This window comes from Phascolarctos cinereus, unplaced genomic scaffold (assembly GCF_003287225.1).
Source record: "Phascolarctos cinereus isolate Bilbo 61053 unplaced genomic scaffold, phaCin_HiC Scaffold_726;HRSCAF=1367, whole genome shotgun sequence".
NCBI classification, from domain to species: Eukaryota; Metazoa; Chordata; class Mammalia; order Diprotodontia; family Phascolarctidae; genus Phascolarctos; species Phascolarctos cinereus.
In genome coordinates this window covers 347,305,550-347,331,389 of record NW_027556098.1, presented here as the reverse complement: position 1 = coordinate 347,331,389, position 25,840 = coordinate 347,305,550, and the positions used below count along the sequence as shown (strand labels likewise).

Sequence of the window (25,840 nt, the reverse complement as noted above, 5' to 3'; positions counted from 1 at the left end):
GGTAGAGGGATGGGCATTGCTGGGGCTGCCCTTTGCCAGGCTGCCTGTTCCCAGAGCTGTTCCCTTCAATACTCGAGTGTGCACCTGGTCCCAGGAACCAGCCCCAGTCAATCCCTGGGTGTCCTAGTCTGCTCTCCCTTACTCCCTTGGTCCTAACCCAGCTCCCCTCAGCCTTCTCTAGGCCTACACACTCACAGGCTGACTCAGGGAATTGAGTAATTTTTACTTGAATAAAAAAGTTAATGAATCATTTCTAAGTGTGGTTTGGACTTTGTCTCATCTGACTCTTACCTGCTTATTGAAACAGCCTGGTTCCAGGTGCCAGCTCCTCTCCCAGGCTCCTAGCAGCCCTGCTCCCTGTCACTGCCCCCCTGCCTCCAGCTTCTCTGTCCTAAATGAGGCTGCCTCCTCCCCATGCTCTTGCCCTTGGTCACCTGAGGCCCTGGACTGAGGTGGGACAGCTGGGTCATATCCTGAAGGCAGTAGACTTGTCTACCTGGAACCCAGAGAGGGCCCCTGGTTCTGCTGATTTGTTGTCTTTCACCTGAGGCTGGGACCCTTTAGTCACTGGACATTCTACCCTGCCCTCTGCCAAGAAGATTTTTATTTGTCCAGTTGAATTGGATCTTTCAAATTCAAATTTGTTTTAGAGAACAAATTTTAAATGCATTTACTTAAGATTTCATTAGTATATGTCACTTATTTTTATCTTCTCTCTAATTTTGTTCTTACTGATCCTTTTCCAGTTTTATTTTCACACATCCTGGCTGTGTGACCTTGGGCTGGTCACCTACCTCTCAGTGCTCTGTAAGTTTAGAGGGAACAGAGGAGGCACAGACTAGCATTGCTAGTGAAAGTCCCTCCTCCAGAATTCTCTAGACCAATGAAATCCCAAGTCCATTTCCTTATCCTTTAGAAAATCAGTTGTAATTGCTTTAAAATGTTTATATTTTAGAAAATAAGTCTGTGTGGTTTTAAATGGTTTTTATTTCTTATTTCTTCATTTACACTTACTTCATCAAGATATTGCTAACCCTTATAAAACAACTGATTTTGTTTTATTGACAGTAGAGATTATTCCATCGTGTCCAGCTCTAGAAGGAGGACAGAGAAGCAGCAGGGACCCCCCTCCCTCTCCTGAGAAGTTCCTGCTTCCCCACAGGCCACCAGCTGGAGAATCTATTGATCCTTTCTTGAAACAGGAAGGGGAAGGCTGGGCAATATGACTACAGAACAGGGCCTTGTTTTGTGCCCCCTTTCCCTTCCTGCATCCAGGGCCATCAGCAGTCTCCCTGATCTATATCTGGCCACTGGACCCAGATGGCTTTGGAGGAGAATGGAGGGCTACTGACCTGCGCAGCTCTCTTTCACTTAAATCCAGTTCACTTGCATGTCATGGTATCACCTCCCTGATGGTATGGTCCTCTTTGAGAACAAAGGACAAAAACCAACCTCTTTCTCTCTTTCTCTCTCTCTCTCTCTCTCTCTCTCTCTCTCTCTCTCTCTCTCTCTCTCTCTCTCTCTCTCTCTCTCTCTCTCTCTCTCTCTCTGTCTTTCTCTCTCTCTTTTTTCTTTATTTTATTTTTCCCTTCCCTCTTGTCCACATAGGGTATCATACCTTATACTCTTACCTGCAGGTGCTCTGCCCAAAAGGAATGCAAATTTTGATCTCTGAAACCTTTTTTCTTAAGGACCAGCCTTAAACTCAAATAACTGATTGGCTAACAATAGGTCCGAAGCCAAGCTCCACTTGGTCATTATTTGGGCCCTGATTGGCTCGGAGTGAACATAAACAGCAACTGTCTCTATTTTGGCTGGAAACCCTGGCCAATTTTTTTTTGACTAGCAAAGAGCCATTGACTAGCCATTCTCTGCCTCATTTCTTTAGTCTTAATCACCGAATGGGCATTGCTTCAGTCAAACTGAGACTTCTTAAAGACCTTAGCTTAAAAAGGCCAAAGTCCCACTGCATCCTGGGCTATCTCTAGTTGTCCTGATCTATATTTTGACAGCAGGCCCAGATGGTTCTGGAAGAGAAAGTGAGGCTGGTGACTTTGTACAGTCTTTCCTCACTTAAATCCAATTCACTTACATATCCTGGCCCCACCTCCCTGATGTTTTGGTCTCTTGGAGAATGAAGGACAAACAACAATAACCCTTCCTGAGGGGATATAGGTTGTTTTCAGGGAAGAATAGTACCCCTGGAGTGAAGGCTGTTGATCCCTACTCAGGGCTGCTTATCCACCTTTGGTGTCCACCTGGTTCACCCAAATTTCACCTCTGGCTCCAAGAAGCTGTATAGGAAAATAACACATATGTTCTTTTTAAAAAAACTTAATAGTATTTTATTCCCCCCCCCCAGTTACATGTAAAGATAATTTCCAATATTTGCTTTTGTAAGATTTTGAGTTCCAAATTTTCCTCCCTTCTTCCCTTCCCTCCCATTTCCCTCAGACAGAAAGCAATCCAATATAGGTTATACATGTACATTCATGTTAAACAAATTAGTCATGTTGTGAAAGAAGAATCAGAATCAGAACCTTTATATTCTAAAATGTTTATTGTGTTCTTTTTGTGGTGGCAAAGGACTGGAAATTTCAGGGATGCTCATTAATAGAGGAATGGTTGAACAAGTTGTGGTCCATGGTTTTGATGGCAAACTACTGTGCTATAAGAAATGATGAGCTTAATGATCTTACAAAAACATAGAAGGACTTGCATGAAATAACAAAGAGTGGGATCAGCAGAACCAAGAGAACATTGTGTACAGTAACAGAAATATTATTCTATGAATGACTTTGAATGAATAAGTTATTTTGAGTATTATAATTAACCAAATTAACCATAAAGGACATATGAAGAAGGACACTATCTACATCCAGAAAAAGAACTGGAAAATAGAAGTGTGTATGTAGAATACATTTTACACATATATGCATATATTGTCAACCTCCAGAGTTTGGTCTTGGGAAGACAAGCAGAATTAGTTTTAATGGGTGTTTATTTCTCTCAAATGGGCGGCATGCCTACATGGGAGCTACAGTCAGAACTGAGCTTACTCTGGGGTTAGGCTGCCCAGATTATAAAGCCATGAAGCAAGGGAGTGCCCCTGACTCAGGATGTCTGTGCAAGCTCAATCTGGCCTTGTGGTTGTTCACATAGCAAAAGGATTTGGGGCTCACTCAGAGATCCTGCACAACATTGTTGGTATGTCAGTCCAGGAGGGCTCAAATCATCCTCTCTGATTGGCCAGTCCAGGTTTTTGTCCCTCTTAGGTTAATGAGAGGCTCAAACAGGTCTCATATCCTCTCCTTTTGGTAAAAGGGGTATCTTTGGTGCCACTTGCACCAAAACAAAAGGTATGGGGAAAACCCTACTCTTCCTCAGAGAGTGCAAACGGAAGTTCTAGCAGCTTTTCCTTATTTGACCATGGGGTCACCTTATTTTCACAACCTCCTCTGTCCAAGGTGGATCCTAGCCCGAGGTGGAAGTACCATGGAGAGCATTACTTTACTCACCACATAGCAAAGCATCTCTGGGCCGAAGGCAACCCCATTCGAGCCCCAAGTAAGGCAAAAGTGAGGACAGAAAGTACCCCAGCATGAGAAAGAAGGAGTGATCTTATTAAATCCCCCACTCTGGGGGAAAGGGAACTGAACATACCCAGGGATGATAGTCAGGAAGAGTGTTAGTGTGCTCATAATGATGAGCAGCCATTGAAACACAACCAAAAGCAAGTAAAAGGAGACCAAAATGGAGCCTGAAGAAGGGGAAATGAGGGGTGTAGTGAAAGAAAATCCTACAGACAAGCAAACCAAAACCAAGGCTGAGGCAGCCAAGAGATATGGACAAGCAGCATATGGCATGGAAGGATCAAGAAAGGGAATCCCTTCTCGCAGGTCTGGTCTGGATTCATGGTGGAGCCCTCTGCCTCAGATGTCATCTTCTTGGGCACTTATGAAGCCGAAGGGCAAGGCCTCCAATGGACATTCACTTTGAGCAAAGGCTGTCTTCAGATGGTCCAGGAGTCCACACACACACTAATTTGGCAACTGTGGTCAGAAGGACCCAGTAGGGACCCTTAGAAGACATATGAGTTGACAATTGAGAGAAAACTCCTGGTATTAATCTTTGGATCTGAATTTCTAGTGAACATAACATAGGTCCTTAGTTAAAGGCACATAGAGATGGTCCAGTTTCCCAGCCACACAGGGCTAGGTTCAAACAATGCAATAAAGTTTTTCTCATATTGACCATAATTGTGTGATTACGTTAAGTCAGGTACAGATCAAACTACTTAGAGGGCTCACAATAGACTAGTTTTGAGAAGGGAGATTTATATGTCACCAAGGTAACGAAGAGAACTTAAACATAAACCATACAAAGCAATACAAGCATTATCACCTATGTTAATTAACATCAAGTCTCCTTGTATCTCAGTAACCCATTTTCAATGTCCATTTAATCAGCACTTTTTGAGTCCCAGACATTTATGTAGTTATCTGGTCCCTAGATATCTTTTCTTGGACAATAGGCTTTGTTCTCAGGGCAGCTCTAAAGGGGGTTCTGCTTCTTTCATTCCAAATTTAGAGGTTCCTAGATAATTCTGACTTAATATAATTTAGTGCAATCATTTCAATGTGATTCTCCAATTTTGAAACTTCAGAGAATTTCAGTTTATATACCGTTTGCTGTTTCTCTCCTTACCCAAATCCTGTACCTGATACAAGAATCTTTAAAAATTTGAGGATCCAACCATAAAATGAGCACTTCTGCCTTTTAAAATTATCAGAAACATACTTTAATAGTGAGAAAGTAATTTCACTTTCTTTACCTTTGTCCATAAAATTTATATGTAAAATCCAATTTTGAGAACTTATTACCAAAACATGCTCAAGCCTGAATTTCCATGATAAAGAAGTTTTAGAAGCCAATCAAATCATATACATCTATATATAGTTCTTAGATAAAACAGCCTAATCTTATTACTTTTCTCAAAATTTACTATTCCATTTAACTAGAAAACTATCACATTACATCTTTGTCATTACTTTGTCTATTCATTTTCCCTTAGGAGGCTATCATCCCTAGATTATTATTTGATCGCAAATACAGGTTAAACTTGTAAGATATTCATACTTTCATCCTATTATAGTGACTCAGAGATGTCCCAGTATCAATCTATTATTTAATAGATGCAGCATTGGACTTACAAAACTTCTTCATTATAGAAATTTGTTATAAAAGGAAAAATAGGGACATAGTTATGACAATATCATATATCACAACAGAGGGGAAAGCTTCCTTAGTTCTGTTTGATTCCAGGCATGAGTCATATCTGACAGCCAATCATATAGTCACCAAATGTTAAAAGCAAAGGCTCAGAATTAACCAGGTGGGAATTTTCCTTTTCAGAAAGGAAATAGCACAATGAGGAAATAGAGTCAGGAGGATCCTCCCTAGGCCCTGTCCACAGTCATGTCCAAAACGTTTCTCAGGGAGCAGGGGGATGATAGAGGGGAGGGCAGATTGAGGGAGGGGGTAATCAGAAGCAAACGCTTCTGAGGAGGGACAGGGTCAAATGAGAGAATAGAATAAATGGGGAGCGGGATAAGATAAAGGGAAATACAGTTACTTTTTCACAACATGACTGCTATGGAAGTGTTTTGCATGACTACACACGTATAACCTGTATTGAGTTGCTCGCCTTTTCAATGAGGGTGGGTGGGGAGGGAGGAAGGGAGAAAATTTGGCATTTTCATGGCATCTTAACCAGCAGAAAGTCTTGCTGTTTCCCTACAACTGTTTAAATGCAAATACTGAATGACAGCACAGGGAGAGGGCTATAGGATGGCATATTAAGAAGATACGCTCAAGTGAGTAAATATAAGAAAGGGGAAAGAAAAGCACCATGGAGAGCATTTGGGGGAGGAGCAATGAAGAGGATAACAGGAGAGACATTGCCGTGGGGCCATCTTATAGACCACCTGGAAGAATTAGAGAAGGAACCTGAAAAATGGATCGCAAACCTGGCATGGAAGAATTATATGGTAGTGACATAGCAGTAACTACAAAGACATCTCCTACAATGTTCTTTCTGCTAATATTAATCAAGTTGTGCTTCAGAGAAGAGTTGAGAAAATGCAGCTCTCTCCCTTCATGGCAGTGGTGGGGGACTATGGGTATGGAATAGTACATACTGTCAGATGTGGTTGCATAATGTTAGATTCAGTTAGTTTTATTCAACCACTTTTTGTCTTCTTTGATATTTGTTTCAAGTGATGGCCTGATACCAAGGAAATGGGAAAGGATAGATTCAGAAATGAAGGTGCTGTAAAGACAAGACATCAATAAAAAGAATATAAAAAATTTTCACGTTTAACTTGACTTATGGTAATTTCATCCTAAAAAAGGTAGTGGAAATGACAAAGGGAATGGAGATCTTGGGCCAGATTTTGACAAACAAGAAAAAACTGGATTCTTGAATAGAAATTGATCACTCCATATTGTAATTTGTGATACAGATGTTGGTCATCACACAATGTTTCTGTTACTGTATACAATGTTCTCCTGGTTCTGCTCACTTCACTCAGCATCAGTTCATGTAAGTCTTTCATGTTTTTATGAATTCTGCCTGCTCATCATATGGAACAATAGTATTCCATTACATTCCTATACCACAAATTGTTCAGCCATTTCCCGATTGGTGTGCATCTCTTCAATTTCCAATTCTTTGCTACCACAGAAAGAGCTGCTATAAATATTTTTGTACATGTGAGTCTTTTTCCTTTTTTTATGATCCCTTTGGGAAACAGACCTAGTAGTGGTATTGCGGGATTAAAGGGTATGCACAGTTTTATGGCCCTTTGGGCACAGTTCCAAATTGCTCTCCAGAATGGTTGGATCAGTTCACGACTCCACCAACAATGCATTAATATTCAAATTTTCCCACATCTCCAACATTTATCAATTCCCTGTTTTGTCATGTAAGCCAATCTGATATGTGTGATGTGGTAACTCATATTTGTTTTGATTTGCATTTCTCTAATCAATAGTGATTCAGAGCATTTTTTCATATGACTATAGATAGCTTTAATTTCTTCCTCTGAAAACTGTCTGTTCATATCCTTTGACTATTTATCAATTGGGGAATGATTTGTATTCTTATAAATTTGATTCAGTTCTCTATATATTTTATAAATGAGGCCTTCATCAGAAACAATGTCTGCAAAAATTATTTCCCAGCTTTCTGCTTCCCTTCTAATTTTGATTGCATTGGCTTTGTTTGTGCAGAGCCTTTTTAATTTAATGTAATTGAAATTATCCATTTTGCATTTCATATTGTTCTCTATGTCTTATTTGGTCATAAAGTCTTCTGTTCTCCATAGATCTGACAGGTAAATTATTTCTTGCTCTCCTAATTTGCTTATAGTATCACCCTTTATGTCTAAATTGTATACTCATGCTGACCTTATCTTGGGTCAAATTAAATATAGATCCAATTTAAAATGGTGGTGTATACCTACTTTGTGTCATACTGTTTTCCAGTTTTCCCAGCAATATTTGTGAAATAGTGAGTTCTAATCCCAGAAGCTGGAGTCTTTGGGTTTATCAAACAATAGATTACAATAGTCATTGACTACTGTGTCTTATGCACCTAACCTATTCCACTGATCCACCACTATTTCTTAGCCAGTATCAAGTAATTTTGATGATCGCTGCTTTATAATACAGTTTTAGATCTGGTATGGCTAGGCCACCTTCCATTGTGTTTCTTTTCATTAATTCCCTTGAAATTCTGGACCTTTTGTTCTTCCAGATGAATTTTGTTAGTATTTTTTCTAGCTCTATAAAAATTTTTTGTTTTGTTTTTTGGTGAGGCCATCAGGGTTGAATGACTTGCCCAGGGTCACACAGGTAGTAAGGGTCAAGTGTCTGAGGCCGGATTTAAACTCAGGTCCTTCTGACTCCAAGGCTGGAGCTCTATCCACTGATCCACCTAGCTGCCCCTATAAAATATTTTTGGTCATTTGATTGGTATGCCGCTGAATAAGTAAATTAATTAAGGTAGAATTGTATTGTTATATTACCTCGGCCTACCCATGAGCAACTGATATTTTTCCAACTATTTAGAACTGACTTTATTTGTGTGAAAAGTGTTTTGTAATTGTATTCATATAATTTCTGGGTTTGTCTTGGCAAGTAGACTCCCAAATATTTTATATTGTCTACAGTTACTTTAAATGGAATTTCTCTTTTTATCTCTTGCTGCTGGGCTTTATTAGTAATATTTGGAAATGCTGATGATTTATGTGGGTTTAATTTATATCCTGCAAATTTGCTAAAGTTGTTGATTATTTCAAATAGTTTTTTAGTTGATTCTCTAGGATTCTCTATGTATACCATCATATCATCTGTAAAGAGTGATAGCTTTGTTTCTTCATTGTTTATTCTAATTCCTTCTTATTGGGAAAGCTAACATTTCTAGCACAATACTGAATAACAATGATAATAATGGACATCCTTGTTTCATCCCCGAACTTATTAGAAATACTTCTGAGATTCAGAAGAAACTCATAAACCATTCAGAGCCTACCTGCTACCTGTAGTTCAATGCAGGCTTCATTATTCCAGCCAGGTGACTGGAAATGGCAAGTATATGGACCAGAGTCAGAGACCTGGACCTGCTGGATCCTCAAGATCGCCTCCTCAGCCATGTCATGTTTGGGCAGCTCCGTCCTCCCCTGGAACTAAGTGCCCTGGGATTCCTCCAAGCTCTCCCCATTCGGGTACCTGTACACGAGGGTCTGGTTTCTGAACCAGTTCACAGTCATGTCCCGAGTGTCCATCTTGGGGGAGAGTTCACAGAGAGTGTGACGTCTTCCCCCTGCTTGGCCTGAATAAGCTGGGCAGGTCACTGACAATGGTCGTTTCTGGTGCTCTAGGGACAAAGCAGAAGAAAATTAGAGGACAGTGTAGGCCCAGGATTAAGAGTATTTGTTTCTGTGGTCGGGGGGTTGCAGCAGAAGAAAGTCTTATTTCTGGATCAGCTGCTGCTCTGCTGTGGGCCCACTTCTAGCCAAATCCCTTTCCTTCCTGGGATCCTCTTCTAGAATGACATTTTCTTTCCTGACTACTTTGTATAGTCAGAAAGGGAGGGAAGCTTTTTGGATGCTAGAGGGTTAGGGATAGGGACAGGAAGGCACCAGTTGCCATCAATGGCCTTAAGGGAGGTGTTGCATTAACTTCTGCTCTACCATTACCCATAGATGACTTATAACTACAGAGGGAGCCCAGGTTCCTGGGCTGGTATTTGTCAGGCCCTTATACACTATTTGTGCATCTGAGTTAGAAGGAGGGTGGTCCAGAGAGCCAAGTAAAATCTCTATGAGGAGGAGGAGTTCAGCTTACTGGGGAGTTTGGGAGTCTGGTCATCTGAATAGATGGATTGGTCTGTCTGATGTCCTGTTCTGTATCTCCCCTGGCAAATTAGAAATGGTCTAATCCATTCATTCCAGCTAAGGTATTATGGTAGAAGATGGCTTAATATGCCAGTCCCTCCCAGAAATGTCTAGAAGTAACAGGACACTCCTAGAACTGTAATCAACAGAGACTTTGTGAAAGCTGGGAAAATTAGCTTCTGGGACCTGGCTCTGCCATCACCCTCCTGTGTGATTGCAGGCAAGTACTTCCCCATCTTTCAGAATCCTTCTCTTGGTCATTTTCCACCCTGGTGCAGCGGCCACATCATCTCCTCCCGTCTTCACAGAAAAACACTCTCCTTACCTTTCCATATCTTGCTCTGAGCACTGTAATGAAATCGATACCAACTATTGCCTCTGGGGAAAGTATGAAAATGGACTGCCCTACTGTCCTACTTCTCAAGCTCCCCAAACCACAGCTCCCTTCCCCATGTATCACTTCTCTCTTCCTGTTGGAAAATAAGTTCTTTGAGGGCAGGGACTGTCTCACTTTTATATTTGTGTATCCAGTGCTTGGCGTAGAGTATGTACGTCATAAATGGTTTTCTTTTATTTCTAGTTATTCAATTAACTATCTAGTTAAGTGCTTTGTTACTTACTTGTTTATTCATTCTCTAGGCTTCAATTTCTTCTCTTGTAAAATGAAGGAGTTTGAAAAAGTGCCCTCTGAGGTCCCTTCCAGCTTTAATTCTCTGATCCTATTCTGTGAATGATTTCAGGATTACTAAACCGTCAGTGTAGCGTACATGCTTTTTCTTGATTCAGGATGGGGTTTTGAATGATACAGGCTACCTTCCCATGGTAATTTTCTTTGATGAAGATGGAAGCTTCAGAAGATACAGCCCATTCCTGTCTTTGTCGCTTTTAAGGAGTTCTTTTTTTTCAGTGATTTTTGGCATCTCTTTTTCCATTTGACTAATCCTGCTTTTTAAGGAGTTGTTCTTTTCAGTGAATTTTTGTGCATCTTTTAGCTTTTGGCCAATTTTGCTTTTTAAGGTGTTACTTTCTTCAGTACTTTTTTAGCCTCCTATACCAAGCTGCTAATTCTCTTTTCATAATTTTTTTGCATCACTCTCATTTTTTTCCCCCAATTTTCTCTACCTCCCTTATTTTATTTTTAAAATCCTTTTTGAGCTTTTCTCAGAATTGTTGTTGGGCAGATGTATGTGTCATATTTTTCTTTGAGGCTTTATATGTAGCTCTTTTGACTTTGTTGTGTTCTTCTAAGTTTGTGTTTTGATCTTTACTGTCACTGTAGTAACTTGTTATGTCCAGGTTCTTCTTTTGTTGTTTGCTCATTTTTTCAGTCTATTTATTGACTTTTGACTTCATGTGAAAGTTGGGCTCAGGGTGGAGGAAGTACTGTCTCAAATTTCAGGGTTTTTGTGCTGCTGTATTCAGAGCTAGTTTTGGGGGTCTGAAAGTTTTGGTGCTTCCAAGGTAGTATGATCTAAGGAAAGGTCACTGTTTCCCTGTCCTGTACTCTATTAGGTGTGTGACTAAAAGCACTGCTTCCTGCTGGCAAAGGGCATAGAGCTGTCCCTGCATTGAGGGGGTCCCAAAGAAGAGGTTGACTGGAACCAAGCGCAGGCTGCAACCAGGGAACAATGGGGACACATTGACTGGTAACTGCTATTTGCTACCAACTGTAGGTGAATGGTCTGTAAGCCCTGAAGATACAAATCGGACAGAAAAGATTGCAGGGATCAGATATGACAGGATAAAATATCCTTAGCTCTGTTTGGATTCACATAATTCGGTTTTCCAACCATACAGTATCAAATCCACCTCATAGCCAGACTCAGGAATAGCTAGGTGGATAACATTCCTTTTCAAAGGAACATAATAGGGACAGCCAGGAGGACCCCATCTTACACTGAGGCTAAAATTGTCCTCTCAGCTTTTCCCGATATTGACTTCCCACCAGTATCACATTCTCTGAGTAGCTTGTGGTATTTCTCTGAGATGGTGGATTATTGATTATCAATGGATAATGATCCATTAGACAACTCAAAATAAAATCCCATGAGCTTTTATCTTAAACAGCAAGTTTCACTAATCACAGCTTAGGAAAAACTTTTCCAGGATTTACATCTCAAATTTAAATTTAAGTTTACACATTAAAACAATAACCAACAATAGCCAAATTATTTTACCAGTAACCAAATTATCAAAAGTTGCTTGACATAACTGATACAAGAAGTTCACCAATTTGAAACTTCAAATAAACCCATTACCAATTAGGTGACTTCCGTTTTACTAAATGAATTTCCAAATCACTTTACACAGAGAATCAACATCTCATTATTAACAGTGAAAGCTACAACTTTAGAAGAGCGTGCTTACCCAGGTCCACAGGCTAGCTTCTTTACCTTGAGCAGGATGTGCTGAACCTGGGTGATGTTTCCAGGCAAAGGTTGCCCTAGGGCCCAAGGCCATTGCCCGTGAGGTCCCTGCTGCATCTGCTGCCCCTCCCCTCTCCTTCCTTTCTCCAGGTGGGGCAGGGCAAAATCAAAGGTGAGGGGGAAAAGGTGAAACTCTCTTCTATGAGAGAGATTAACAGATACCTTCTTGACTCAAGGGAAGGGAGTGACCAGGTTGTACAGGTGTTTCAAAACTCCTTAATGATCAATCACAAAACCTCCAGAATCTGCTAAGATGTTTTTAGTTGTTCTAACTTTTTCCTGTAACCTCCATGAAAGAGGATCCAGGGGTGTAGAGGGAAGGGAGTAAGTAAGGCTCAGGGAATCAAAAAGCACCTGCAGTTTCCCCAGTTCCCTAGTGCTGAGAGAATTGACAGAATTAGGCATACACTTCCAGACAGGGTGTCTGTTCTTGTTCTCTATTCTGCAGAAGGTGTATCCAGGCCATGGCCTCAAACGAAACCAGTGGACTGAGAGCCTGAGAGCATCAGACTGAGTGTGAGACAGCCTCATAATTGTCTGCCCGAAAAGCATCTCCAAGCCTTCCTAGGTACTTGGAGAGCAACCCCAACTGCAGGGCAAGAAAGAAGGGGGAGAGGCTTATATTCTTTCCAGTCTTGGTTAGAGAATAACTTGAGGTTAAACAGTTTTCCCCATATGGGCCACCAAAATGTTAAGGGCTAGGAGTTTAGGGTTGCTGGGATCCCAAAATAAGAATACGTGGGTCCTGTCCAGAAGAATTCAACCCAAGCCTTCTTTAAGCCAGAGACAAGGTTTATTAAAACATCCACCATATTGGGCTGACTCTTAAGGAGTCTGAACATTAGTGAGCTATTAGCTAGATTTTAAGAATCTGAGAGCCTTAATGGAGACAAGATGGACCTTATATGCAGAAAAACTGTGAGAGAGATCTAGGAGTAGCCAAGTAGTCTGTGGGGACTGTGAGGTAATAGAATGCCAGGGACCTGGACCACCTGGCTAAGGGAGAATGAAGCCTAGTTAAGATTAAGGGTGAGAAGTGGCCTGGGGACATCTGGAGGTAAGAAAATGGAGGGCCAGGCTAGGGTAAACTGTAACAGAGAATTGGGAGATTGGGTTTGGACATAATGAAAGGCTAGTTGATGGGATTATAGCCTCAGGTAAAATCTATAGATGTGGCTATGTGGGAAAGTCCAGAGTTTTTTTTTTTTTGGGGGGGTCCAGATCCCACCTTCATCAATGCTAGGACACAGTCCTAGAAGCTGCAGGAACCAGGAAAGGCCTTCTGATAGTGGTGACAGAAGTGAAATCTTAAAGAAAGCAGAGTCTAAGAGTCTAAGGTTGGCAAAGGAATAGAAGGAAGTAATTTCAAATCTCTACTTGCTTGTGAATGTGGGAGGGGAGAATTTAAGTATTCTATTTCCTCTTCTGATATTCTGGGAAATTTAGATTTTTTAAAATATTCATCCGTTTCACTTAGATTGTCAGATTTATTGGCATACGATTGGATGAAATAACTCTCAGTTGTTGCTTTAGTTTCCTTTTCCCATAACTACCCTATCACTTGAAAGTGTAGCTATTTTTTTATTTATATAGGCTTGAAAAATTTCCACATCCTGTTTTGGCTTTCTGGCTATACTTAATTTCTTATTTTCCATAACAACTTGAAACAGCCTCAAGAAGATGTTGACTTAGCCTGGGTTCTACAGCTGTTAAGAGGGCAATTCAAATTTGAACTTGGATCTTCCTGACTCCAAGCCCAGCATTCTTGGAACCAAGCTGCTTAGCCGCCTACATCAATAACTGAAAGGGACCTCAGAGGATATCAGGTCAAGCTCCCTCAATTTGTTTTGTTTTTGTTTTTTTGGTGAGACAATCGGGGTTAAGTGACTTGCCCCGAAAGAATTCAACCTAAGCTATTAAGTGTCATGTGTCTGAGGCCAGATTTGAACTCAGGTCCTTCTGATTCTAAGGCTGGAGCTCTATCCATTGTGCCACCCAGCTGCCTCCCTCAATTTGTAGATATGTAAGTTATGGCCCATGGAGGGTAAAATGACTTCTGAGAGTCCCACAGACAGTAATTCTCAGAGGCAGGATTTTAACACAGATCCTCTGATTCCAGAGAACAGACCTTTCTCTTCCTGATGGGATGAATTCTCTTCTCCTCTCTGACTGAGAAGGAGCCCAGAAGATTGTTATTCAGCAGAAACCAAGGTGAGTTACAGAGTCCTCAAAAGACGTCCCTGTCTACCTTCTGGGTGGGCTGGGGTAGTCCATTTGTTGGAAGGAGCTTTGCTGGAAAGGGCTATCATTTATTTTCCTAGTGGTCACTCTTCTCTGGGGTATAGCTATTTCTCAGAAACTTGGGAAGTGCAGCTAGTCAGTTATCAGCCTCTCTGACCACAATGTCTAAGAGAAGGATTGAATTATAAGAGGAAGCTTGGGGGGCAGTCTGGCATATTGGACCGAGATCTAGTCTTGATCTAAGAATCCTGCCTTTCTACTTAGAAGCTGTGTGGTCTCAGGGAACTACTTTCTCTTCTCTGTGCCTCGCTTTCCTGTGAACCATTTTGAGCCCCCATCACTTGAGAAAGGCCTAAAACCTTGATTGGCCAATCAGGAGAAAGACAATTTTGGCCCTCTCTGAGCTTAACCTTCTATAATGCTTTGTGTGCTTTGGCATAACGGGCATGCTTTGCCCTTCTTTCTGAGTGAACCCGAAATGCTACTTCCTGTGTCAGCAACTACAAGGCCGGATGAAGCTGACTAGGAGCATTCATCTGTTTATGACGGCTAAGGACAAGGCAGCTTGAACCAGACACTATCTTGAATAATGGGACTTTTCTTATCTTGGTATTTTATGGACATATGTTAAGTTATGGTATGTCATGTTAATGATAGAAGGAACACAGACATCCTGGAACTCTAATTTCAGTTGATACTTTGACATTTCTCTTATTGTATTTATAATCTATCCTATTCAGAAAATTCCTTTCTCATATTATGGTTAACAAATATGGAGACTACAAGTCTGGTTGACACAGACAGCCTGGGTTGTTCTAAGTGTAAAAAGGGTCTTCTTCAACTTGCTTACCTCTGAGTTCTGAATTATTTTCTGACTCCCACGAATGCATGATTATCTGGTTTAATGAGAATAAATAAGCATGTTATAGCACATATACAGCCTGATTCCATTTGCTCCTTAGTCAAACCTTTGGTAAGGGGGAATCCCATTCTGTTTGTTCTTAAGACAAACCTTTGGTTAAGGGGGAAACTGACTCTGTTTGTTTCTTTGGACCAAACTTTTGATAAATGGTTGAAATTCCTTAATTAGCAAATGATTGGCACATGAAAATGTCCTTCATCCCGGTTGGAAATAATGCTGTTGTTCAATCAAGTCCAACTCTTCATGAACCCATTTGGGGTTTTCTTGGGAAAGAAAAAAGAGTGGTTTGCTATTTCCTTCTCCAGATCATTTTACAGATGTGGAAACTGAGATAAATATGATTAAGTGACTTTCCCAGAGTCACTTAAATGTCTCAGGCCAAATTTGAACTCAAGAAGATGAGTCTTCCTGACTTCAGTCCCAGAACTCTATTCACTTTACCGCCTAGCTCCCCATTTGGTACACAGTAGTTAATAAAGAGTTGGTTCCTTCCTTCTTTGTTTTCCTTCCATGGAGGCAGCCACATGGTGCAGTGGATAGAGTGCTGGGACTGGAGTTGGGATGGCAGAAATTCAAATCTGACTTCAGTCACTGACTAGTTGTGTGGTAATAGTAATAGCACTTTAGTTTCCAGGGTTGTTGTAAGGATCAAATAATATAATGCATATAAACACAGTGCCTGATACATAATAGGAGCTTAATAAATCCTTCCTTCCTTCCTTCCTACTTCCTTCCTTCCTTCCTTCCTTCCTTCCTTCCTTCCTTCCTTCCTTCCTTCCTTCCTTCCTTCCTTCCTTCCTTTCTTCCTTCCTTCCTTCCTAATTTTGCCTCCCAGGGTTGTTGTGAGGCCAAAGCTATGCAGTCCCAAGAGCACTAAAGAAATGGGAGCTCCTGAGAAAAGACAAATCTCTGACCTTCCTGTCCTTCTGTCATACCCTTGCCCTACTCCTCTGAAATCTGCTCTTCCTACTCAGAGTGATTCACAATCCCCTCTTTCCTCTCTATCCTCCATCCCTCCTTTCACCATCTCATCTTTATTGTTAGATAGTTCAGCCATGCAGTGTCCTCCAGCTTAGAATTCCTTGCTGCTGCTGCAGCTCCTTGTCCTACTGCTGCTCCTGCCCTGCAATCTTCAGCCCTGGGCTACCCCCACCATGTGCTCTGTCTCTTTCTGCTCCTGTGCTACTGAGAAAGTCACTCCACCAAGCCAACTCAATTCCCTGCCAATTCTGATCTAATTATCAATATCTCCCTTATAGTCACAGGAGAATCTTTAATTTTTCATTGACTCAATATTCCTCTCAGCAGCTGTTCCTTTAGCCCCATGCAATTCCCAGACCTTTGTCTCTTTTTCCTTCAAATCCACCAGGTATGTAAATATATTTTGGGTGACTGCATATAGATAACCTATATCAAATTCCTTGCCTTCTGAATGAATGGGGAGGGAAGTGAATGAGGTAGAGAATTTGGAACTCAAAGTTTTAAGAAACAAATGTAAAAAATTGTTTTTTATATGTAATTAAGGGAAAACTTAAATATAAAATCTTCAAATCCACTAGACAAATTCACTTGTCCTCTTCCATTTTCAAGTCTCTGACAAACACCTCTTCCTACTTATCAAAGCTAAACCTATGGATTGTGCTATTGATTCCAGTCCTTCCAATTTTTTCTAGGAGCTTGCTCTGCCCATCAAGTAAGGGCAACTCAAAGTCTGAGTCTTCTTGCCAGTTGTATATACATGATAAAGACAGGAACCAGAACCAGAAAAGAGAAAATTCCCATGTCCCATTAGTTTTGGGGCTTGTCCAGATTCATATCCTTGGTAAACCTCAAAGATTATTGTGTTCTAAGATGTTCTAAGATGCAAACAGTCCTTTTAATTTTGTTAAAAGTCAACCCCTGAAATGACACAATTGCAGACTCACAATCAGGAATTGATGAGTGTCAAATGGACTTTCTAACCCTAAGGCAGATAAAGACTCGGGACACAGACCTTCATGTAATCCATAAGATTTTATAAAGCACCTACTGCGTATCAGGTGATTGCTTTAGTGCAAAAGGAAAAAAGCAAAAAAATTAAACTCCTGGCCTTCAAAGACCTTACTTTGATCTTAGTTAGTAGGATCTAGTGAGTTAAAAAAATATATTAAAATGTCTGTGGGCTAGAATTATCTGCCTGGCTGCACTGTGTCCCAAAAGAGCTTAGACTCTAGGAGTTCTCAGATCCTCCCTCATTATGGGGAGAAATCAGTTGCCCTGCCAGACAAAATAACCAAATATCTCATGGAATCATACTTCTTGTCACCTTTGGGTTCACAATAAGATCATCTCTACTGGTTCTTTGGTTGTTTTTCCAGTGGAAATCCATTTCTGTTTTCCTAATGACTCATGTCTCCTTATAGACTTAGAGATGGTCAGAGCTATGAGGGACATTAGTGGTAAGTTTGTCCAGCCCCTTCAACCTACAGATGAGGAAACTGAGGCCCAGAGAGCAGAAACGAATAGCTCAAAGTCCCACAGCCAGTATGTGGTAAAAGCAGGTCTAGAACCCAGGTTTCCTCTGATATGCTTCTCTCTTCTGCAAATCCTGTCTTGGTATAATTCCTCTTTCCTCAACTAATCACTGTCCCTGCATCCCATCTAAACAGAGTCAGCCCCCAAACAAACTTGAAGGTGAACCCGGGCAGGTACTTGGCTCTTCTCTAATTTCAGTTTCACCATCTGCAAATTTAAGGGTTTGATAACCCTTTCTACCTCTGACATGAGAGGCTCAATTACAAATAGGTTAAATTGGATAAATCTCAGTGATGTCCCCTCTTGAAAAGTGATCAAATGCGGTAATCTTCATACAATGCTTTGAAAATCTTAAAGTGCTATATTAATGCTAACTATTATTATTATTAGTGCCTTGTGCTTTCAGGGATTTTGTCAACTCAGAGTCTTTAACTGAGGTGTCCACTGGAGCTTAATTCCGCCCCCCCCCCCCAAGCAGGACCTTTCCTTTAGGTTTCTACCCACAAAACAACTGTTCTGTATTCTAGTCAACAGGACCAAAAGTAACATACGGCAGTACTGTTGAAAGTGGGGGTGAGGAGAAGAGGACTTCTTGATCTATCCCACCCAACATTAGGAATTTGTTGTTCCTAGAAAAAGCACCATAAGCCACTGAGGTGGTTGAGACATAAAAGGTGTCTATATTTGGAGACATGGACTCTGGTTAGAGGTCAGAGACCTTGGGACAGCCCAAAGCTGCTGGTGGCAAAGTTGTCTAGAAGCAGGCCATTTGGTAGCTTCCTATTTAAACTAATTATTTTTTTTTGGAAAAAAATTATATTTTTATTCTGAACTTAACCCCCCCAAAATGGCCATTTCCATATATAAACTAAAACAGAAAAGGAGGATTAGGAATGAAATTGCTACAGGCCTCTATTATGTACAGTTAGGCTGATTTTCTTTTTGAATATGTAACAACTTTAATCTACAGTTTTAAGGCTGTCTTGCTTGTCTGTGTTTTTTTATGGACTTCTTTCTGTTCTCTTCTTTGCATATTAAAAAAAAGATACCTCAATAACCCTCTTCTTTTTCTTTTTTTTGCTGTCCTGACCCTAACTCTTCCTGTCTTTAAACTCTCCCTCTCCTGAAAGAAAAACTAAGCTCTTCTAACAAATATGCATAGTCAAACAAAACAAATTCTCATCTTGACATGCATCTCAGGATGTGTGTCTCATTCTGCACATTGAGTCCATCACCTCTCTGTCAGAAAGTGGGTAGCAGGTTTCATTATTAATACCCTAAAATCAGAGTTTGTCATTGCACTGATCAGAGTTCTCAAGTCTTTCAAATTTAATTAATTATTTTTTATCACTAGGTGCTAAGGTCAGCTGTTTCTTTACATCTTGACATCCCAGAAGTCTGATACCTGGGAGGTGGGATTGATGTGGTAACCTGTACCTCAAACAGATACTTTGAGAGAAGGATCTGAAATATGGCTTAAAAGTGATTCTTCTAAACTGTCAAGTTTTCCCTGCAATAGAATGTAAGCTCCTGGAAGGTGGGGTCTGTTTCCCTTTTGGCTTTTCAATTCCAATTCTTTACATGGTGCCATGCAAATAGTAGGTGCTTGGTAAATACTTAGCAATTGATTGAAAGTGTCATGAAAGAGCTGGAGGGGACCTTAGTGATCATCACTGCTTGTATTTATTTTTCCTAGACCTTAGCGTAGTGCCTGGTAAATATTACTTGCTTACCAGATGCTCTATCTATCCATCCATTCATCTATGTATCCATTCATCTCTCTAACTATACATCCATCCACTTATCTAGTCCAACTCCTGCAGAGCTGGGAGTGGGGCCCAAGAGAGGACAATGCTTTGCTCAAGGTGACTGAAGCAGGCAGGTTCATTCACCTCATTCTTACACTGAGACTGAGCTAAGGCAGCATCAAATGGAGCCCACATCTCATAGACTCACAGATAGCGCTGGAAGGGGCCTCTGAGACATCATCCAACTCCTTCATTTTCCAGAAGAAGAAACAAGTCTGGCATCAGGGTCAGAGGAGGGATAAGGACCCAGGTCTCCAGTCTCCCAGTCCATTGCCCTTTCATCCAGGTGACTAAAATTCACCCTCCCTACCCTAGGGTACTCAAGCTCTGCCAGCAAAGCATCTCCTGGTCTCAGAACTAAGGACAAGCAGCTGAGCAGGGAGTGGGGCCTTTGGTCCTTCCAGGCTCATTCTCAGCCCAAGCTCATCGTCCACACCCACTCCTAAACCTCTACTCTACAGGAAAGTTTGAGTAGTTTAGGAGGGCTAATCTCTTAAAGAATGAAATGGTACTTGGAATGGGTAGGACTTCCACCAGGAACAGAGGGGCTAAGGAGCTGTCTCCCTACTCTACCCTCACTGTCTGCCCCCCAACCCCCAATTTTTCTCTTCATAGGGATGGTGTGCTCAGGGTGTGCTCAGGAGGGGTATTCAGGCATAGCTGAAGATTCGTGGACTTGGGGAAGTGTTTGCTTCTCTCTAGGTCCCTTAAGAATTTCCTCCACTCTGGGGCAGCTAGGTGGCACAGTGGATAGAGCACTGGCCCTGGATTCAGGAGGACCTGAGTTCAAATCTGGCCTCAGACACATAACACTTACTAGCTGTGTGACCCTGGGCAAGTCACTTAACCCCATTGCCTAGCCAAAAAAGAAAAAAAGAATTTCCTCCACTCACAAGGCAACCCATTATACTTTCAACATGGAAAGATTTTGAAGGCAAGGAGGGTAAAATTTGAGAGAAACAAAAAAAAGTCTCACCCAGAGAAAAGGGAAGCAGAACCATGCCAGGCAAGGCATATACTGCCGTAGGGGGTAAGGTACCATCTTTCTCCCCCATCCCCATTTTTGCACATTTATTTATTTTATTTTTAATTTAATTCATGGAAAATAAAACAAGCATTTCTATAACATAATATAATTAAAACTATGAAACTGCAAATCTATTATGTAAAGCTTGCTATTCCTTTTAAATATATAATAAAGTTATCATGTACATTTCTTTTTTTTCCCTTTCTTGCCCCCTTCTTCCCCCTAGATATGGCTACCTTGAGACACAAATAGGTATGGGTGTGTGTGTGTGTGTGTATGCATATACACACACACACACACACACACACACACACACACACACATATATATATGTAAAATTATTCTATGCAAACTTCTATTTATCAGTTCTTTTTCTGGATGCAGAGAACATCTTTCTTCATATGTCCTTTATAGTAAATTTGGATATTTATAATAGAATGACTTATTTGCTCAATGTCATTCTTAAAACAACATTGCTGTTCTCTATATGATATTCTCTTGGTTCTGCTCATTTTGCTTTTCATTATTTCGTGCAAGTCTTTCCGTGTTTTTGTAAGATCATTGAGCTCATCATTTCTTATAGCACTGTAGTATTCCATCACAATCACATATCTCAACTTGTTCAGCCATTCCCCAATTAATAGGTATCCCTGCGATGTCCAGTTCTTTGCCACCACAAAGAGAGCTGCTATAAACATTTTAGAACATATAGATTCTTTTCCTTTTTCTCTAATCATCTTTGGAAATAGACCCAGTAGTGGTATTGCTGGATCAAAGGGTATAGGCAGTTTAAAAACTGGGCATTATTCCAGATCACTCTTGAAAATGATTGGATCAGTTCACAATTCCAGCTACAATGAATTAGTATCCCAATTTTTTGACAATCCCTTCAATATTTGTTGCTTTTCCTTCAGTCATTTTAGCTAATCTGGTGGGTGTAAAATGATATCTCAAGGTTGTTTTAATTTGCATTTCTCTAATCAGTAATGCTTTAGAGATTTATCTGAGAAAGTATCTATAAAATTTCCCCCAATTTTCTGCTTTCCTTCTGATGTTGCTGACATTTATTTTATTTGTACAAACAGCTTTTAATTTAATGTAATTGAAATTATCCATTTTACACCTAACTTTGTTCTCTCTGTCTCTTGTTTATTCATGAATTGTTCACCTATTCATAGGTCTGGTAAGTTATATATGTTCTATGCTCTTCTAATTTTCTTGTGATATCTCTCTCTTTATATAAGTTATATATCCATTTTGACCTTATTTTGGTAAATGGTGTAAGATATAGGTCTATGCCCAGTTTTTGCCATACTGCTTTCCAGTTTTCCCAACACTTTTTTTTTATCAAGTAATGAATTCTTATCCCAAAAATCTTAAGTCTTTACACTTGTCAAGTAAAAGGTTATTAATTTGTTGTCATAAATTGTATGTCCACTCTGTTTCATTGATCTTTCTATTTCTTAGCCAGTACCAGATAGTTTTGATAATTACTGCCTTATGATATGATTTAAGATCTGATGCTGCTGAACCTCCTTCTTTTACTTTTTTTCATTAGTTCCTTTGATATTCTTGAATTTTTGTTTTTCTAAACTAATTTTGTATTTTTTTCTAATTCAGTAAAATAATTTTTAGTAACTTAATTGGGATGGCACTCAAAATAAATTAGTTTAGATAAAATTGTCATTTTTGTTATAATAGCCCTGTCTGCCCATGAACAATGACTATTTCTCAAATTATTTAAATCCTCCAGGGGATACCTCATATAGACAGATAAAAGCATCAAAGGCCTGTATTATCTGGAAGCATCTACCCTCATCCAAAAAAATTACCATGAAAAAGTATCCTATATCATTCAAGACCCCATCCTGAACCAAGACAAAGGCTTACACTGCTGCTGACAAGTCAGTAATTATATAAAGAAAAAAATCCATAGAATAGGGTCACAGACTCAAAGCTGGAAGGGACCTTAGAGGCCATGTCATCGTAAATCTACAGAGGACCTAGAACAGAACATTAGAGTTGAAAAGATCCTTAGAAGATATTTATTCTGAATGTCAGAGTGAAGAATGACCTCAGAACTAAATCACTCAACAGTCATATACTGCTTTGAGGCTTGAAAGCACTTTCATCACAACCCTGTTCAGTAGGTTGTACAGGCATTTGTACCTGTTTTAAAGTTGATGAAACTGAGGATTTTTAAAGGGTTAATAATTTATCTGTGATTACCCAGGAGGATTCAAAACCAGGTTTCTTGACTCCAAATCCATTGCTCTATCCATTTCTTCAAAGTAAAATGGAATATCAAAGCTGGGAGGGGCCTTAAAATATAGAAAATCAGAGATGAAAAGGACCTTAGAACATAAATTGTCAGGATCCTTAGAACGCATCGTGCCAAAAGTGGGAGGGGACCTAGAATCTAAGACAGAGAATGAATGTAATTTAAGGGACTTCAGAACATAGACCATAGAGTGTAAGGGCTTGAACTTTAAAGCACAGAATATAAAATGTTAGTGCTAGAATTACAGAAAGGGACTTGAAGGCATAAAATCTAGGATGAAAGAGACTGAATGAACTGGAAAACACAGATTGTTAGAGCCACAAGGAACCTCAGAGATCACTTTGTGAAAATCTCTCATTTTATACAGGAACAAATGGAGGCCCAGAGAATGAACAAATAAATAATGAAGTACCTAACCAGATAGATGAATGAATAGCTAAAAAGAAAAGAAAGCCATTTATTAAGCACATACTATATGCCAAGCATTGGGCACAAAACACAAAAATGAGACAGTTCCTGTTCTCAAGGAGCTTACATTCCAATAGGAGATACAACAGGAAAGTGAAGTGGTGGCCAGGGAAGGGAGCTGTGGTTTGGGAAGTCAAAAGATAGTGAGTAGGGTAGTCCATTGACATGCTATTCCCAGAAGCAAAATCACAGGCTCAGAGAAAGACTTAGAAAGGAAAGAGAGTGTTTGGGAGCAGGGGGAGGAGGTGGCTGATGTGCTCAAAAAATCAGAGTGGAAAGTAGCCCAGTGAAGAGGAGGCTGCATGGTCTCAGAGAGGGTCAAGGCTAGTGGCATGGCCTGGAGGTCCTTTTTGGAGAGTGGGGCAGCATCAGGAGGCAATGTGGAAAATGACCAAGTGGAGGCTGAAAGAGAGGGGGAAAGGATTTGCCTGTAGTCACCCAGGGGGTTGATGGCAGAGCCAGGTCCAGAAGGTAAGTCTGTCAACTCTCAAAGATTCTCCATTCATTCCAGTCCTGTTAAAGTCAAGACGCTTCTGGAAGGGACTGCCATATTAGGCCATCCTCTGTCATTCCACCGTAGCAATGAGTTGGTCAGATCCTTCCCAATATTACGCAGCGGAGATCCAGCATAGAACACCAGACAGGCCTTTCTATCCAGATAACCAGACTCTAATACTCCCCAATGAGCTGAACTACCCTGCCACACAGACAGCTCACCTGGCTCTCTGCCCAACTAACCCCTGCTTTTAAAATACTCAGCTACATAGTCATAGTATAAAGGCCAGGTTAATACTAGCCCAGGAGTCTGGGTGCCTTCTACCCTTATAAGTTACCTCTGGGCAGAGATGGACTGGGCAGCTAGGCAGTTCAGTGAATAGGGTGCTGTCCTTCGGTCAGGAAGACTTGAGCTTAAATCCAGCATCGGCAACTATATTACTAATGCAATGTGCCTTTGGTTCACGTTGCAATTACAATAATATACGCTCACATAACAAATAAGAAATATAGAATGAAAATTATAGTTTATTGCTTATCAATATAGATAAAAGTTTATATACATGACCAAATCAGGGAAGTACTTACATCTGGGTCAGTTAGGTGGGAAGTCCTGTTTCAGTCCTGATCAGAAGGTCCAGAGTGATACGTCCATCCTGCGGATGAGCCTTCAAATGATAAAAAAGGAACCTCCCGGTTTTATAAGGAAGTTAAGACAAAGAAGTCTAGGCATAACTTTATTTTGAAGGAAAAATCTGGCCAGGAGCCTGTCATTGTGGGAACACATCTGGAGCATAACAATGTTTTAAAATTAGTTGTTTTTCTCTTCTAGCCATGTTCCAGGCCATGGCCAACAGAGGTCATTTAAGGGGCACGTATTCTGATGCAGCCTATAACTTTTCCATGTGGAGGACTTATTTTATTTTATTTTCTATACAGAAACTTATTAGCAGTGTGACCCTGGGCAAATCACTTAACCTTGTTTGCCTCAGTTTCCTCATCTGTCAAATGATCTGGAGAAGGAAATGGTAAATCGCTTTGCCATTTGGCAATCCAGTATCTTTGACAAGAAAACCCAAAATGGGATCACAAAGATTCAGACACGACTGAAACCACTGACCAAAAACAACAGGGATGGAGCAGAGGCTGATGCTTCTCTTAAGGCCATTGATGGCAGCTATTGACTTCCTGTCCCCATCGCTAACACTCCAGACCCTAAAAAGCCTACCTCCCTTTCTGACTATACAAAGCAGTCAAGAAAGAGAAGTGGGTCACAGGAAGGAAAGTGATTTGCCCAGAAGTGGGTCCAGAGCAGAGTTACAGCTGATCCAGGAACAGAAGTCAGAGTTTCACGGAGCTGGGGTCCCTCATCTCACCCGTACAGACACACACAAAAGAAAAGAAAGAATGAACTACCCGATAGGAACCAAGATTTTATGTCTCTTTTTGTTGTTGTAGCAAGGAAGTGGAAACAAAATACAGTCTCTTCAAGTGGAGAAAGCTTAAACAAATGGTGGTATACACATGTATGGAATATTATTATCCTATATGAAGTGACAAATATGATATTGTGTGATTAAGGAAGAAAAATGTGGTTCAGATTTGCTCCTACAATAAGACATACTCCTAGAGAGGGAAGTGAAGGTAGCTTTAATTAAGATTATAATATAGGTATAGAAAAGGTAGATTTACAGCAAGATACAATTAGCAATATGACTATAGTCAGGCTAAGAATACAAAGGATAGTAATAATATAAGAAAACATCACCAATTCAGGGAAGCATCAACACCTGAAGTCCAAGCTGGGGATTCCTGGGGTACAGCTTTCAGGGTCCCAATTGGGAAAGTATCGGCAGAGCGTCCTCTCCGTGGGTGAGAATCCAAAGATGGCTTTCCCAATTAGGATTTAAATAGGGCCTCTAACAAAGAAGGCCCCGGGCCAGAGGTGTCCCCGATTCTAGTAGATGCTTTTACTTGGTCCAGGAACTGGCTAAGTTCCTGGAGCAAGCAAAACATCTTAGAATATTAATTAACTTGATATGTTCTGATGAACTGGCCAGGTTCCCAGAGCACATCCCCTGAGAACTGGCTAAATTCTCAGGTCAACATAGATAACCACACTCTGGCTTATAGCCCAATGTTTAGAGTCATACAGGGGACATGGAAGATCTTTCCTTATAAGATTTATCAATCAGAT

General features: G+C 40.5%; 1 protein-coding gene and 1 long non-coding RNA gene across 10 annotated transcripts in view; one reads left to right on the top strand and one right to left on the bottom strand.

Annotated features, from left to right (window-relative positions):
* Positions 1-967: 967 nt before the first annotated feature.
* LOC110195231 (uncharacterized) lies at positions 968-25,689 on the bottom strand. Of its 2 annotated transcripts, XR_013487822.1 has the most exons (4): positions 24,232-25,689; positions 10,082-15,024; positions 8,597-8,941; positions 968-2,294 (listed from the first exon to the last, which is right to left on the bottom strand). It is a non-coding gene; the product is annotated as an uncharacterized LOC110195231 (long non-coding RNA). The 2 variants fall into 2 exon arrangements; XR_002320851.2 differs by lacking the exon at positions 10,082-15,024 and having other exon boundaries at positions 24,232-25,612.
* Positions 14,008-25,840, top strand: part of LOC110195228 (butyrophilin-like protein 2) — a 55,031-nt gene continuing 43,198 nt past the window's right edge. For 3 of the 8 annotated variants that reach the window (XM_020967873.2, XM_078156982.1, XM_020967866.2), the window contains exons 1-2: positions 14,011-14,098; positions 18,919-19,086. The gene's annotated coding sequence lies outside the window, so the exon portion shown is untranslated. Of the gene's footprint in view, positions 14,099-18,918; positions 19,087-25,840 lie in introns of all 8 variants that reach the window. The other 5 variants (XM_020967872.2, XM_020967871.2, XM_020967864.2 and 2 more) reach the window with 3 other exon arrangements.